At 38.9% G+C, this 8,111-nt stretch overlaps 1 long non-coding RNA gene across 1 annotated transcript in view; it reads right to left on the bottom strand.

Annotated features, from left to right (window-relative positions):
• Positions 1–560: 560 nt before the first annotated feature.
• Positions 561–8,111, bottom strand: part of LOC143751585 (uncharacterized) — a 121,923-nt gene continuing 114,372 nt past the window's right edge. Inside the window, exon 2 of the long non-coding RNA XR_013207272.1 lies at positions 561–729. This is a non-coding gene — a long non-coding RNA (uncharacterized LOC143751585). The remainder of the gene's footprint in view (positions 730–8,111) is intronic.

Genomic DNA, 8,111 nt, shown 5'->3' with positions numbered 1-8,111 from the left:
ATTTTCCATGAAAAATAAAACTCAACCAGGCACTTCGAAGAGGTTCTGCTGGGAGACGGTGTAATGAAGTGTGTGGGTTACTACATCAAACAACCGAACATTTTGACTTACCCTCTCGTAATTTCTGCATCCTTGAGCTTGTACAAAAAAATCGCAGCGAGAAATTAAAATGGCGGATTGCTCGAAGTGTTGGGCCGGTAGTCGATGTCCTTATTTGGCAGTTCCGCTGCAAATACTGTGACGTAATTGTTCAAAAAACGTCATAGAGAATAGAAAAATCGGAACAGGTTGTAAAATATGACCAAAACAGAATATAAAGATATCAATGAAGCACCTGAAGAGACATATTTCAACTTTTCTGTACTTATAAACACTCCAAATATACAACAAAATGCATTTACGGGCTAAAAAAGGGGATTTAGCATGATATGTCCCCTTTAATATGATTGTCATCACTTTTCTGTCTTACCCCCAGCCAATCATTGCATTGCTGATCATGGTTTTGAGCGTCAATCTATCTGCCCTTTCCAATGAACACAAGAACACATAGTAATCTCAGATAACTTAATCCAGATATTTTAATCAAATCCGCAAATTCGTTTGAAGAACCAAATTAGACAGAGATCAGTTGTCACGATTAAAAGATCTGGCATTTGTCAAATCATCTTATATGTATTAAGCGAGGTACAAAGAACAGACCCAAGACAGACATGACAAAGATTGACTAAACTAAAAAACAGTCTGCTTACAAAAATAATTTAAGAACACTTAAATTTAAGAGTCCTCCGGGAAACACACACATACTTTAGATCCATGGCATGTGAGATGTTGGTTTTAATGTGTTTTTTGTGATCAACCCTTTATTGTCTTTAGAAATAAAATAACATCAACTCAAACAAACAGACAGTGAAGGGGAAACAACAGACATATTACCAAAAAATTAACAATATGAAAGGAGGAGAAGAAGAGAAAAAATAAATAAATAAAAAATAAATAAATAAATAAATAAATAAAATAAATGAAATGAGTCATTCCTTTATATAGTCCAATATCTTGGAAGAAAAACATTGCCATGCATCAATGGTACTAGGTTTAGCCTTGTTAATTTGTGCTGTAGTACATTCACAAGTCACTATTTTGTGGAGGCTATGAATCCAATATGTTTCTTCACACATGTGCGGAGTAAACCAGTTCTGTACTATAGTCTTCTTTGCAGCTGTAAACCCAGCAAACAACTTTCTTTTTTGCAATGAACTTATCAAGGAGTCAGAGTCATCATTGAGAAGACATAAACCTGGATCAGACATGTAGTCAATTTGTAACAAGGAGGACAAAACCAAGTTTACATTAGCCCATAGGTTGACAACAATTGGACACTCCCAGAACATATGAAGAAAAGTACCTGACGATACAGTGTAACAGATATGGCAGTTATAAGTTGATTGCAGTTTCATTTTGAAGCTCTTGTAAGGGGTTATGTATGCTCTATGTATGACTTTGAAATGGATAAGACGATGAGCCAGGTTTATAGAAGTTAAGATTTAATTAGACCACACCCTTTCCCAGTCGACAGATACATTATAATCAGATAATTCACGATTCCAGATAGATTTAATTGAGGCTTAATGATTTAATTGAGATTGAAAGAGGCTTTGCAATGTGATCATTAAGTTTACTATATATTATCGAAACAGAAGGCCGACCAGAGGATGGTGCGATCCAATCCCACATAGGGTGGTAAGAAATGGGGGATTCCCAGGGAACTCCATATGCCTTGAGAGCCGAGCGTAGCTGAAAAAAGACAAAATATGAGGATGCTGGTAAACAAAACTTAGTTCTTAGTTCTTGAAGTGCGCAGAGTCCCTGGTTATAAAATAGGTTGCCGCATGTGTTTATGCCCAATGAAGACCAAGAAGGCTGGACAAATGGCTGATTTCCACATAAAAATTTAAAGTTGTGCCATAAGGGTGTGTTGCTACAAAATTTGAAAGGCCCTCCCATCAGACGTTCAACCCTTTTCCAGATCCTAATAGAATTGGCCACAACCGGCCTGAATTTGTACTTCTTTTTATTTCCTGTACCAGCAAATAGAATATCCTGGAGCCTACAGTATGTGGTTTAACCTTGCCAGCTTCAATTTCTCTCCATGGAACTTTGGATTGAGAATCAACCCAAATATGAAGAGCCTTAATCTGGAATGACCAATAATATAATTCAAAATTTGGCACAGCCACTTCTCCTGAAAGTATAGGATGCTGCAATGTGGCTAGTTTTATTCTGGGTCGCTTACCATTCCAGATAAACTGGGAAAGTATGGAATTGATCTCCTTAAAGTAACCTGAAGGGGGGGAAAGTGGCAGCATAGAAAAAAGAAAATTAAGTCGAGGTAACAAATTCATTTTGACTGCGGAAATTCGGCCTTGAAGAGAGACTTTAAGATTATTCCATCTTTGATTATCACTCTTGATCTTGCCTAAAATGTTATTAAAATTGTCCCTGGCAATCTTATGAATGTTTTTATATATGGTAATACCCAAATAATGAAATAATCTTTAATATGAATGAATGAGGGGATAGGATAATAGACCTTAACATTGTTAACTGGCATTAAAGCAGATTTGGACCAATTTATCTTGTATCCCGATAAACTACTAAAGCGGTCGAATTCCTTAATTATGCCGGTTATTGACATATCAAAGTGATCTAAGTAGAAAATAATGTCATCCGCATATAACGAAATAACATGCTTATGGTCGTGAATCTTAATAGGTGTTACATCAGATTTCCTAATGGCTCGTGCTAGTTGTTCAAGGGATAAACAAAACAGTAAGGGGGAAAGTGGACATCCCTGCCTCGTTCCTCGCTGTAGAGGGAACGGAGGGGAGATAATATTACCAGTTAAGACTGATGCCTCAGGTAAGTGGTAAAGTGTCTTAATCATAGAGATGTAATGTTCACCAAAACCAAAGCATTGCAGAACTACACACATATAGTTCCCCTCTAGCCTGTCAAAGGCTTTTTCTGCGTCCAGTGAAAAAAACGCACACGGGCTCGGATGGGCGTCTGCAAAATCCAGAACATGAAAAAGTCGACGCATATTATCGGATGTGTGACGCCCCTTAATAGAATCCGGTTTGGTCCTCCTTAATTAAACTATGAATTACTTTCTCCATGCGAGTGTCAAGGTGGAGCAGAGACAACAGGAATCCAAGAGCAGATCAACTGAAAATAGGATTTATTGTCCAAAAAGGTTGAATGAACACAATACAAAACAAAATAAACTGGTAGCCGATCCACCAAGTAAGGGAGCGAGACAGAGGCGAAATCCAATGGACAGGCTGAGGTCAAAACCAGTAGCGGACCAACCGTTTCAGGGAATAGAGATTGCTAATGTGACGTCATCGTGACGTATTACCAGTGGTGAACGCAAAGCATTTTGGGAATCCGCGGCACAAACAGAAGAAGGCGCCGGACTTGATTGCATGGAGGGAAGAACGCAGTGTTCAAGATGCCGTCTACCTGCTGTGTTATAAACTGCAATAGTCCTTCTTGCACAGTTTTGAAAACGAACATTAAGGGTTGTTTTAAGGGACATGTTTGTGTATGCTCATAGACACTCACTCTGAAGCGGTCCGAGGCGATTCTGAAAGATTCAAAAAGTCGAGACAGGATTATCGTACCCAATTCTACACACCACTCTAACTTAGTTCATCGAAAACTAACTAGAAAATAGACTCAAAGTGCTAAATACCTGAATTATCCTTTAAGAACGGATCAATATATTTGTTTTCCTTAATTTTAATTAACCCTGACTTTATTCTCATCTGAATGGTGAATAATAGATTTTCGTATAAAATAATACTACCATTAAAAACACATTTGATTTTCTTTTTTAATCAATGTAGAATATGTAACTGCTCTGAAGACAAGAAATGAAAACCAATGCGATATGATTAATGTCCAAAAGATGTAGTAACCCACAGACTGTTTTGAAATGGGGTTGGATAAATATGTTGCTTTAAAAACTGTGTGTTTGGTTGGGTGACAGTTGTAGGTTACAGTTTGACAAGAGTTTAGACTGTGACAAAAGCACAATGTTGTGTTTTATTGCGAGTGTAAATTACACGAATATAAGTAAACACTTTGCAGTTTGAATGATAACCTTTATGAACCAAATGACGGAGTATGTTTTTATGTTTCCACTGTTCGATCGCGTCTCTCTCTCTCATTCACAAACACACACACACACAGTTCGATCACGCCCGCGCCTCTCTCTCGCGGACGCACACACACACACTCCAGCATTGTAATCTTGACATGAATTGGGACTGCATGCAGATAGATGAGAGAGAGGGAGGAGTGTGGTGCTTAAAACATTAGCATACTTTTGAATGGACGAGTTTTCTGGTATGGTCCTACAATGTTTTCTTGATATTTTTTTTCATGCCAGAACACTAGCCTGCTATGCCAGCCCATGTAAACGGGCCAAACATACCCATAATTCTTTGCGTTCTGATGACGTTGCCGCCCAGTTGGTCACATGTCTTAGCGATCTCTATAAGCCAAGGCAATAATCCAGGACGAGAGCAGGGGGTCACAAACAAGTTGAGGAAGCTGAGATGAGATAGGGAACAGGAACTAGGCAAATAAAACAGCAAAACAAAAATAAGTAATCAGACAAGGCTTTAAAGGGTCTAGAAGCAATCAAAACAAGACTTTCAAGCAAGGGGACAGTGGTGAAGCGGACGGAAACCAAGACACACTGACAAAGAAACAAAGAAAGAGAGAAGCATAGGTAGTGGAGAAAATCAGTGCAGAAAATGGGAAACAGGTGTGTGAGCACTGAGAGTGAGAGCACTAATTAGGATAGGATTCAGCTGTGATGGTAGTCAGGTGAACTGACAATCAAGACACAAGATAAACACAGCAGAAAGGCTGAAGATCAAACCAGAGTCCTGACAACGAGAGGTAAGAACTTTAGCATAAACTTTTAAATTGCATGAGATGAGTGATATTGGTCTATAGTTAGAGCAATCTAGTGGATCTTTCCCCCTTTTAAGAAGCAATGATATCAAAGATGTTTTCTGATCTCTGTGAAATGCCCCGTGCTCAATTGCAAGATTAAACGAATCAAGCATGTGGGTCCCTACCAAATCCCATATTTCTAAATACAATTCAGGAGGGATGCCATCTAGGCCTGGTGACTTGCCCTTTTGAAGACTTTTTAGTGATTCGTGGAGCTCCTCCAAATTTAAAGGGGCCTCCAAAGTGTCTTTATCCTTCTGTGAGATCCGAGGCAGCTCTAATATACCTAAATATTCTTTGCAGATTGACTCATCCAAATCGGTTTCGGTTTTGTATAGATTTGTGTAAAAATCTTGAAATATGACATTAATTATCACAGGATTCGTGGTGACCTGATCATCTGACGATTTTATTGCACTGATAAAGACTCGCATTCCCTCAACCTTAGGGCCAATAAGTGGCTAGGTCTCTCCAATTCAAAATAATATTTTTGTCTTGTTCTATGTAAAATAAACTCTGCCTTTGATTGTGAAAGTAAATCATATTCTTCTTTTAAGGAGGACAATAGTGTAGCTTGTTGATCAGAAAAACTTTGTTTTTGTAATAATTGGATCTTACTTTCTAATTGAGTAAACTGACGGGTCTTCGCTTTGGCAAGAGTAGAAGAAAAAGATATACAGAATCCTCGTATAGTACATTTAGATGTTTCCCACAATATTTGAGGGTCTACATCACGAGATGTATTGATTTCAAGAAATTCCTTTACATGATCTTTTAGCGAATTAATGAACCTCTGATTACTTAATAATGATGTTTTAAAATGCCATCTAGGGGCCTTGGTCTTAATGTTGGAAAGATGAACATTACACAACACTGCAAAGTGATCAGACAATAAAATTGGAAATGTAGAGATAGAGGAGTTAGAGATGGGCTGAGAAATATGTAATCTATCCTAGAGAAAGTCTTAAGTCTGTTAGAAAAAAACGTAAAGTCCTTAGATGTAGTGTTTTGAATTCTCCAAAGATCGATTATATTAAGTTCAGTGATAAATTTATTCAATAACTTAGAAGATGGGTTAGCTGTTGTATCCGGGTGAGATTTATCCAATGCAGGATTTAAAACGGCATTAAAATCACCACCGACCACTAAATGACAATCAGTCTGCTCCAACAATGTATAGGAAATATTCATGAAAAATGCACTGTCTGCCTCATTCGGGCAGTAAACGGAGGTCAGTGTTAACATGTCATTATTTATTTTGCAACGTATGAAAACAAATCTACCTTCATCATCATTCCCAGTAAGCTCAATAGTTATATGTAACTTCCTATCGACTAAGATAAGTACTCCCTTAGTTTTCAGGCGATCATTTTACGGTGTAAATATTCTAATATACGGGTACGTTTAATTGGAGAATTTAGACCATTCACATTCAGTGATAAGATATTCAGAACCTGCATTGTATATTCCCAGTGCTAAGCAGATTATGTCTAAGTGAAGAGAAATGAAAGCAATGCCATACAGTAAGTGACATGTAAAGGTTAGTATATATCTTAGATTCCAGTCTATCAAGATGCATAATTATTTTAATAGAAAAGCAAAATAAATAAAAGTAAAAGTATTGGCGTCTGTTGTAGGGAATAGAAAACAACAAGAAAAAGGAACGACAAACAACTATGTACAAAAACCAAAACGGACCGCACATTACCGAGAATGTAGGCCTGCATGAACAACAGAAACACATTTTGATACGTGACCAACCCACTTCAAAGCAAGACATGTCCCCAAAAGGCCCACAGAGCCATGGGAAAAGAGAGAGGGGGGAATAATCATATTAAATAAAACTGTTGCATTATTGTTTACCAGCTAACGGACACGCGTACCGGACAAGGAGGACAAGACTTCAAAATAAAATCAACAAGTGTCCATGACCAGCTTGTTGTCCTCTTCAGGCCATTTAAGATCACCACAAACCTCGTCGTAAGATTCTCCTAGTTGAGCTGAAGGGATGGAGGCGATAGCCGTTGTATTCCATTTGCTTTTTAGAGCTGCAGAATAAGTCTTCTTCTGTGACAATGAGCTGACAAAATCCTCCGCTTTTTGAGGAGACGAACATCATCTGCTCACCCTTGTGCCGTAGTTTAATCGCCGCCGCGTAGGTGAGGAACAGCTAGAGAACAAGTGCAGTCATCTTCTTCATGACTGGATTAAAGCTCTTTCTCTTGGTAGTTGTGGCAGGGCTAAAGTCGGGAAAAAATAATAGCGTGACATTGTCCTGCGTATATTTCACCGGATATGCCTGCCGAGCACCCTTCAGGATCACGATCACTCATGCCATCTTAGTACACAAAAGATGAGAGTACGTGGCCGATCGGAATTTTTCCTTCCATCATACACGCGATGGGCATGGTCAATCTCGATATCTCGGCCTTTCAGTGAAGGGATCCACTTGGAAAGATTAGCTCTAAGGATGCCAGCTGTATCTGGGCCTTCCGCCCCCTCTGGCAACCCCACCAGTCGTACGTTATTTCTCCTGCTCCTGTCTTCAATGTCTGTCATTTTTTCGGTAAGTTGTTCCAGCTGATTTCTCACATTTGTGACTGTCCTCCTATCCTCACGTGCAGCTACCTGAACGGAATCGACCCGGTCACGTGTCTGTTTAACCGTGCTGGCTAACTTTCCAACTTCTGCTTTTAGCTCTTTAACAGAATCTTTAGTCATTTGCATATCCAAATGTAAGTCACGCAGTGCTGGGGTCAATACTGAGTCTATCGCTTCTCTTCCTGCCGAAGCCACAACCGAATCCAGAGTGCTTTGTTGCTCTTTGAGCGCTAGCTTGATACCGTTAGCTATTGGAGCATCTAGATCCTCTCTGGAGATGGCGGAATCTTTGAATTTTTTCTTTATCGGCGATTGCTCAACCTCTCTTTTACGACTATCTTTGACTGCTATAGTACTCATAATGGACTAGATAAAGAGTGGTTTTCAGGTCAAATGAAGACTGATTGTATAATGGATCAATCAAATAACGTTGTTTATTAACGAGCTGTAGTCACGCACTCACAGAAATGCAGTTGAAGTTAACG

This window comes from Siphateles boraxobius, unplaced genomic scaffold (assembly GCF_051911475.1).
Source record: "Siphateles boraxobius isolate OS27281-9 unplaced genomic scaffold, OSU_SipBor_1 26, whole genome shotgun sequence".
NCBI lineage: Eukaryota > Metazoa > Chordata > Actinopteri > Cypriniformes > Leuciscidae > Siphateles > Siphateles boraxobius.
The sequence above is the reverse complement of the archived record's forward strand: the minus strand, read 5'-3'. Positions and strand labels throughout refer to the sequence as shown.